Source organism: Microcaecilia unicolor, chromosome 9 (assembly GCF_901765095.1).
Source record: "Microcaecilia unicolor chromosome 9, aMicUni1.1, whole genome shotgun sequence".
Lineage (NCBI taxonomy): Eukaryota > Metazoa > Chordata > Amphibia > Gymnophiona > Siphonopidae > Microcaecilia > Microcaecilia unicolor.
Window position 1 is genome coordinate 76499906 of NC_044039.1, and position 6559 is coordinate 76506464.

A 6559-nucleotide genomic window follows, 5' to 3' on the forward strand; every position below is an offset into this window, starting at 1 on the left:
GGAAAAAGAAGACATGTTTGAACAGTTTCCCTTACATTGGGGGGATAAGTGTTTAAATGTCTGCTTGTGACTGTTTGCAACAAATTTATTACCATGAAGAAACTGACGTCATTTTCTTTTTCTCCTTTTGGTAACCTTTTCAGTTTATGCTTTGACTGTAATGTCTTGAATTAATACTATATAATTTGTAGAACCTTCTTTTAATATTTGTTGAGGTCTTCCATTCACAGTTTTTTCTGTTGGAGGCCAGACTATATGAAAGGTGCCTCAAAGCAAGTCTTCACTGAAACTTTAAACAAAACACAAAGAAGACCCATGGGTACTGAGCCCCATCGTGTATCATCATGATAAAGAATATCAACTACTTGGTTTAACCAAGTAACTGTGATAGGCTCATCTGCCCTCAGGATCATCGGCCTACAATTGCTGTACAGTTTTGTGGGACTGAACCTTAAAGTTTGTTTTTCTAGCATTTGAGACCTTATTACTATTATTGTTTTAGGAGTCTTCTTTAATACTTGTGTGCATATTATTGGAATTATTACTAACTTTGTGAGGATTAAGAAAAAGTGGCAGGTCAAATGAAAGGCATGTGTTTATTGAATGTAGTTCTGAGAAAATTGTTTTTTCATCCTGTCCTAAATCTTATGTCTGTTTCATATTTTATGCTCACTGTATTTTGTGAATAGGCCTGATGGAGCACTTTTGTTTTCTTATGTATTGTCATTTACTTCTGCTACTAAGATTTGTGCTTATATCCTTGGATATTATTGTAGCATTCTAGGGCAATTCCTTTACTTTGGGTCTGCCTTAGGAATATCCTCTGTCTTCCCTATACTACATAATATTATCTCCTTACCTCCTTTATCAATTGTTATTTAAGCCTAGGGTTACCATATGGCTCCAGAAAAAGGAGGACGGATTGAGCCAGCTGGGTTTTACTTCCATTGCTTTCCATTAAAAGCAATGGAAGTAAAACCCGGCTGGCTCAATTACTTCCATTGAAAGCAATGGAAGTAAAACCCGGCTGGCTCAATCCGTCCTCCTTTTTCTGGAGCCATATGGTAACCCTATTTAAGCCCCAATGGAGGTATCAAAATTGGTACTTGATTTCTGGAGATACATTAGCTGCTTTTTGCTTTCCTTCACACTCCTCCATACTGCTATCATGTTTCAGGGCCCGATTCATGATAGCAGACGAAGGACGTGATTAATATAATTTCCAATTTCCAAATTTGCTCAGAACAATTGCGGAGGACTTTATATGTTACTGTATTTCTTGCCTGATCTATGTGAATCTTGTAAAGGTCACCCAAGGGATGCATCCTTTTATATACCTAAAGTGATGATGACGATGGTAGTCTTTTTATACCGCTTCTCAGTATTTTTCTAAATTTTAGTGAATCTTGATGCCGCCTAGACGTGTTCTAAATTTTTTATAAATATTTTTCCATTTTTTCTATAAAAACAAGGGTTTTCCGTCTTTGCGATGTTAGTGTTTGCTCCACAAAAACAAATGGGGGGATTTCTGTGATTTATTTGTTTTCTTTTGGAAGTGGAAACCTGAAGCTTATCGTCTCGTGGGACGCTGCATGACGGTATTCCTTCAACTACTGGAGTGATTCACCCAGGGATAGTGTTGCGACTCCTTGGGCAAAGACCAGTTCAAAGTGTGTCCTGTCTTAGTCGCAAAAGGTTTGGACCTGTCTGGAACTTCGATTGGTATGAAGTAGTATCTTTCTTATTACTACTCATATTGAGTTTACAGGTACATATACTACACATATTGAGTTTAGAGGTATATAATGACTTCCCTTTCCCTGTTACAGAACTGCCACCACCTTGTTCCAAGCTGGAAGGCCCAATTATGGCTTGTGAAACCGCTGTAGCATATACACCATTACCTGACCCTTTTCTTGTTGAAGCTTTATCCACAGTTGCTGTAAAACTTCAAGACCATTCTTCTTGGGTACATCTCAAGGATATTCGAGTGTTTCATGATCTTGTCTCTTCTGACAATCCACTTTAACTAATTCTGCTTCTTCCATAGCTGGAACTAAAACAACTGTCAGCCCTGAAACAGGAACTGACCCTGCTTCAACAAATATTGTTAGCCCTGAGACAGGAACTTCTGCAGCTGCAGTGTTTGACAATACATCAGACTCTGAAAATATATCATCAGATTCTGACATTACAATACTTGATAATGATTCCTGAACCTCGAAATATTCTTTGCTTTCTTATACTGCTTGCATATTTTATTATTTTTATCATTGCTTTTATCATGTTTATATTTGAAAGACTTCACGACAGAACTACAGTCATCACAAAGCCAATCTGATTGAAATACAATTGATAATAGACTTTTCTTTCTAATTTATGTTTTTGAAATTATGCAATCACCACCTTCCTGCTGTTAACAGTATTTAGAAGCTGATAATCTAGAATATATTTTTGTTACACTTTCTTTATTATTACCATTGCAATACTTTCGTTTTTATCTGAAAGAGATTTCTTACGCTTTCCTTAATATTACTACGTATTATTCTGTGGTTTATAACAGTACTGCTTGTTGTTTTCTCTCTCTTGCACTTGCTTCCTGTGGCTTTATACACTAATTACTTTCATGGAAACTCTGAAGATTGTGACATGGATCAGTTCTATCTTGAAAGTAACTATCCTGTCAAGGAGACCATTCCTCTGAACCCGAGTAATGAAACAGTCACTATCCAACTTGATGTTTGCCAAATTGCTGATTGTGGAGATTTGTCTTGGCAAAGATATTACTCAGAATACTTTGTCTACCTGTGTACTTATTTCTTTCTAGATGTTGGGACTTACACTGAAAGTCCATGTCATTCATTGTCTAATGTATGGTGGTATACAGGCCCTAATTATCCCACAAGTAGTCATCAGGCCTGGAACCAACCTCTTCGAAAAAAAAATAACATTGTCCGCAGACCAGTTAATGAAACACATGTACTCTAGGCAGATACAATCCTGTTACCATTACCTTTACAGGAGTTGATCTATCCATGAACCGTACCTTTGGCACTGGAATTGAGGCTACCAACATAGATCCTGTTGGTCACTTCCGTGTTCTGGTTAAGCCTTTTAGGAAGGCAATTAAATCTAAAACTAAAAATCCCTTACTGTCAGATTTACCAGAAGTTCATGTCCCGGTCCAAATTCACAATGTCTCTAGCCTTAGAGACACCTTTACCATTGAAACAGGCTATGCTGACTCTAACTTGTGGCTTGATTGGGTAAAATATACTACCAGGTCTTTGAAAGTATCTAATTGTTATGTATGTACTGCTTCATGTCCACAGCCTGTAGTAGTTCCCTTTCCTTTAGGATTCTGGAATGATTATGCTGGATCTCTGTGTATGTTGCACTTGCTTCATGGTGACAAGACTACTAATGCTTCATGTAAGTCTTTGGCACTAATGTTTCCTGAAATACCAAAGAACCAGATACGAGTGCCTCCTGTTTTTCACCTACCCAGTAAGAAGACGAAATTTGAACTGTGTATAAGAAGAAAGAATGTGGCTATTTCTGGACAGTTGATTTCCTGCAACACCAGTTTAACTGCTAGTGGTGATTTGAACGTTTCTGATTTTACTACTGCTCGTGCTGATGTTTGGTGGTATTGTGGTACCAAAACTTTGTACTCTATTTTACCCCTTAATTGGGATGGACAATGTGCTCTTGCTCAGCTTGTGATACCTTTCACTGTTGCAGCATTACAATCTCACCAACAGTTATCAAGAGCCAAGAGAGACATTCCGCATGGCTCTTTTGATCACCATGTTTACCTTGATGCCATTGGCGTCCCAAGGGGGGTACCTGATGAATTTAAAGCTCGAAATCAAATTGCAGCTGGTTTTGAATCACTGTTTCCTCAAATTGGCATTAATAAAAATGTAGACTGGATCAACTACATTTACTACAACCAGCAAAGGTTCATTAACTACACCAGAGATGCAGTTAGAGGTATTGCTGAACAGCTTGACGCCACCAGCCAGATGGCTTGGGAAAATCGTCTAGCCTTGGACATGATTTTGGCAAAAGAAGGTGGAGTTTGTGTTATGATTGGACGAGGAGACTGTTGTACGTATATTCCCAACAACACAGCTCCTGATGGAAGCATCACTAAAGCCTTACAAGGACTTACTTCTCTTGCTGATGAATTAGCTACTAATTCTGGTATTGCTACTTCATGGACTGGTTAGTTTGAATCTACATTTGAGAAATGGAAAAATGTGGTTTTGTCCATCTTAGCCGCAATTATGGTTATGCTTTATATCTTTGTACTCTGTGGTTGCTGTATTATACCTTGTGCTAGAAGATTAGTTGAACGTGTTGTTGAATCAGCCTTAAGTAAGAGAGACCCTCTGGGACAATATGTTATGTATGAATGAATGGTTGCTATTAAAGCTCCTCTATCTTCTGATGAACCAGACAAACTTGATGATAAGGTAAATGATACATGATCCCCTAAGGCTGTCACTGATCACACAGTTACCATTGAGGTCAGTGCTCTCCTTGACCCCAATAACAATGCCATAACTCAGGAAAGTACAGTGTAGTGTCCGTACTCTCCTTCCACATGTATATAACCATTACACTTTAACTTTATTAACCTAATAAGTATAATGGACAATTACTAATGGTATTTGTCATGCTCTACATATATTAATCATGCCTTATTTTTACCATTTATTCCTCCTACTTTGTAAGTCTCCCTGGCTGGTTATTATAGCGACATGCACACCTCTGTGTTCAGGAACTCGACACAATGCACCTCATTGTAGTCTCACCTGATTCTTCACACGTGAAGGCCCGGCTTTTGCCTGCCTTCAAGGGGGGACTATTAATATAAGGGCTCCTAGCCTAATGCTGGACATGACCTGTGACCCTATATTAAAGCTGAGAAGGCTTGCATGTCTGTGTAACCAGGCCTCTGGACTGCAAAGTATAGTGGAATATTGTTTGCACTTTGCTCAGCATTTGCTAACAAGCGAAAGCAGAATTTGGAAATAGACTCTGCTTCACACTAGAAATATGCTAATTGCTTTTATGAGATAAGAACATGATTAATGTAGCTACTGAGCATGACTGATGAATGCCAGAAGTTGTTACTAGGGTAAAATAGAATATTTCATGAAGAATTAATGGACATTTAATCAGATAACAGTAAAAAGAATACAGAAGTGTAATGGTGAACGAAACTTGTGGTTAGGCCATGTAAATATTACTGACCTTGATTACACAGAAAAAGTGATGATTTATAGCAAATACTCATAATTCAGCAATAATAAAAGGAAGTTAGATAGTAAAAGAGAGAACCTGAAAGACAGGCCGAAACAAAGGAAACAGGAACTTTAAAGAGGTGGTCTTAATGAGGTAAAATGACGCGGCTTCCATAGACTTCAATGGGATAGAAAACATATATAAGATGCAGAAAGATTGATTAGATTCAGAGATGTTCTACTGTGTATTCATTGTTAGAAGACCTGTGTCATCTCTCTGAGAGAAAGCCTCCGGCCTACACTGATTGACTTGCCTTGAATTGCTGTAATGTTCATATTGGTAAGCTTATAATAAAATGTACTTTTTCTCATAATTAGAAATACAGCCTTATGTCTCTGTCTCTCCTTCTTTATAAGATATAATGGAAATTCTGTACACTACTGTGGTAGACACAGTTATCTGAAATATATTTGTATTTATTTATATATGGGAGAGAGCAGATATAGTGGAGTCTGGGGCCTTGTGCCCCCCACTTACAGATTCAATGTATGTACTGTAGGGCTATTTCCCTGTGAGTCTCACTCTGCTGCTCTCAGCCTGTATATACAACTATGTCAAGATGGAGTCTGTGAACTAAGACCCTGCACTTCAGTGACCAAGCAGATTCAACTTTCTGTTTGTGGCAGAGCTCTGCTTGTGGTAAATAACTGGCAGGTCTGAAAAAAACTCAAGGATATGCAGTGGGCTACCTGATCCTTGCACCTCCCTGATGAGCTACAGGGGGTAAGGCCATGGTGCCAGCGAGTCTGATGAGAGACAGGAATGCATACCACAATGTAACAACTGGAAGATCAAAAAAAGGTTTTTCTTGCTCAGGGAAGGAGCTGGACAAGATCCTGATTGGTTGCTGCCTGGTCACCTGGGAATCAGGGGCCAGAGAGCGAAAACCAGAAAGAGAAGTACAGAGAGGACAGACAGAAGAAGAAAGAAAAGAAGAAAGGGAGAATTTGTCTGGTTCTACTGGAAGAAGGGTAGCTGAAAAGAAGACCAGCGAGACCTGAAGTGGTCCACAACCTTGTGAACTGACCATCTGAAGAAAGTACCTGTTGGTTCAGCTCTACCGGCCAGAGAGACTGTAATCCTGCATGCTGCAGAGAGCCTGTGTTGTTTCCTAACACGGGGACTCGCTATGGAAAACAGCTGGAGTCTAAAGGGAAAAACCTGTGTCCACTTCATCTGAGAGACCACCTAGAGTCGGCTCGGTGAGGATTACAGAGATTTATTTCCTATAGTCGGGGATTAG

General features: G+C 39.0%; 1 pseudogene; it reads left to right on the plus strand.

Moving 5' to 3' along the window:
- The first annotated feature begins 3035 nt into the window (after nt 1-3035).
- LOC115477061 lies at nt 3036-4424 on the plus strand (annotated as a pseudogene).
- The last annotated feature ends 2135 nt before the right edge of the window (nt 4425-6559 follow it).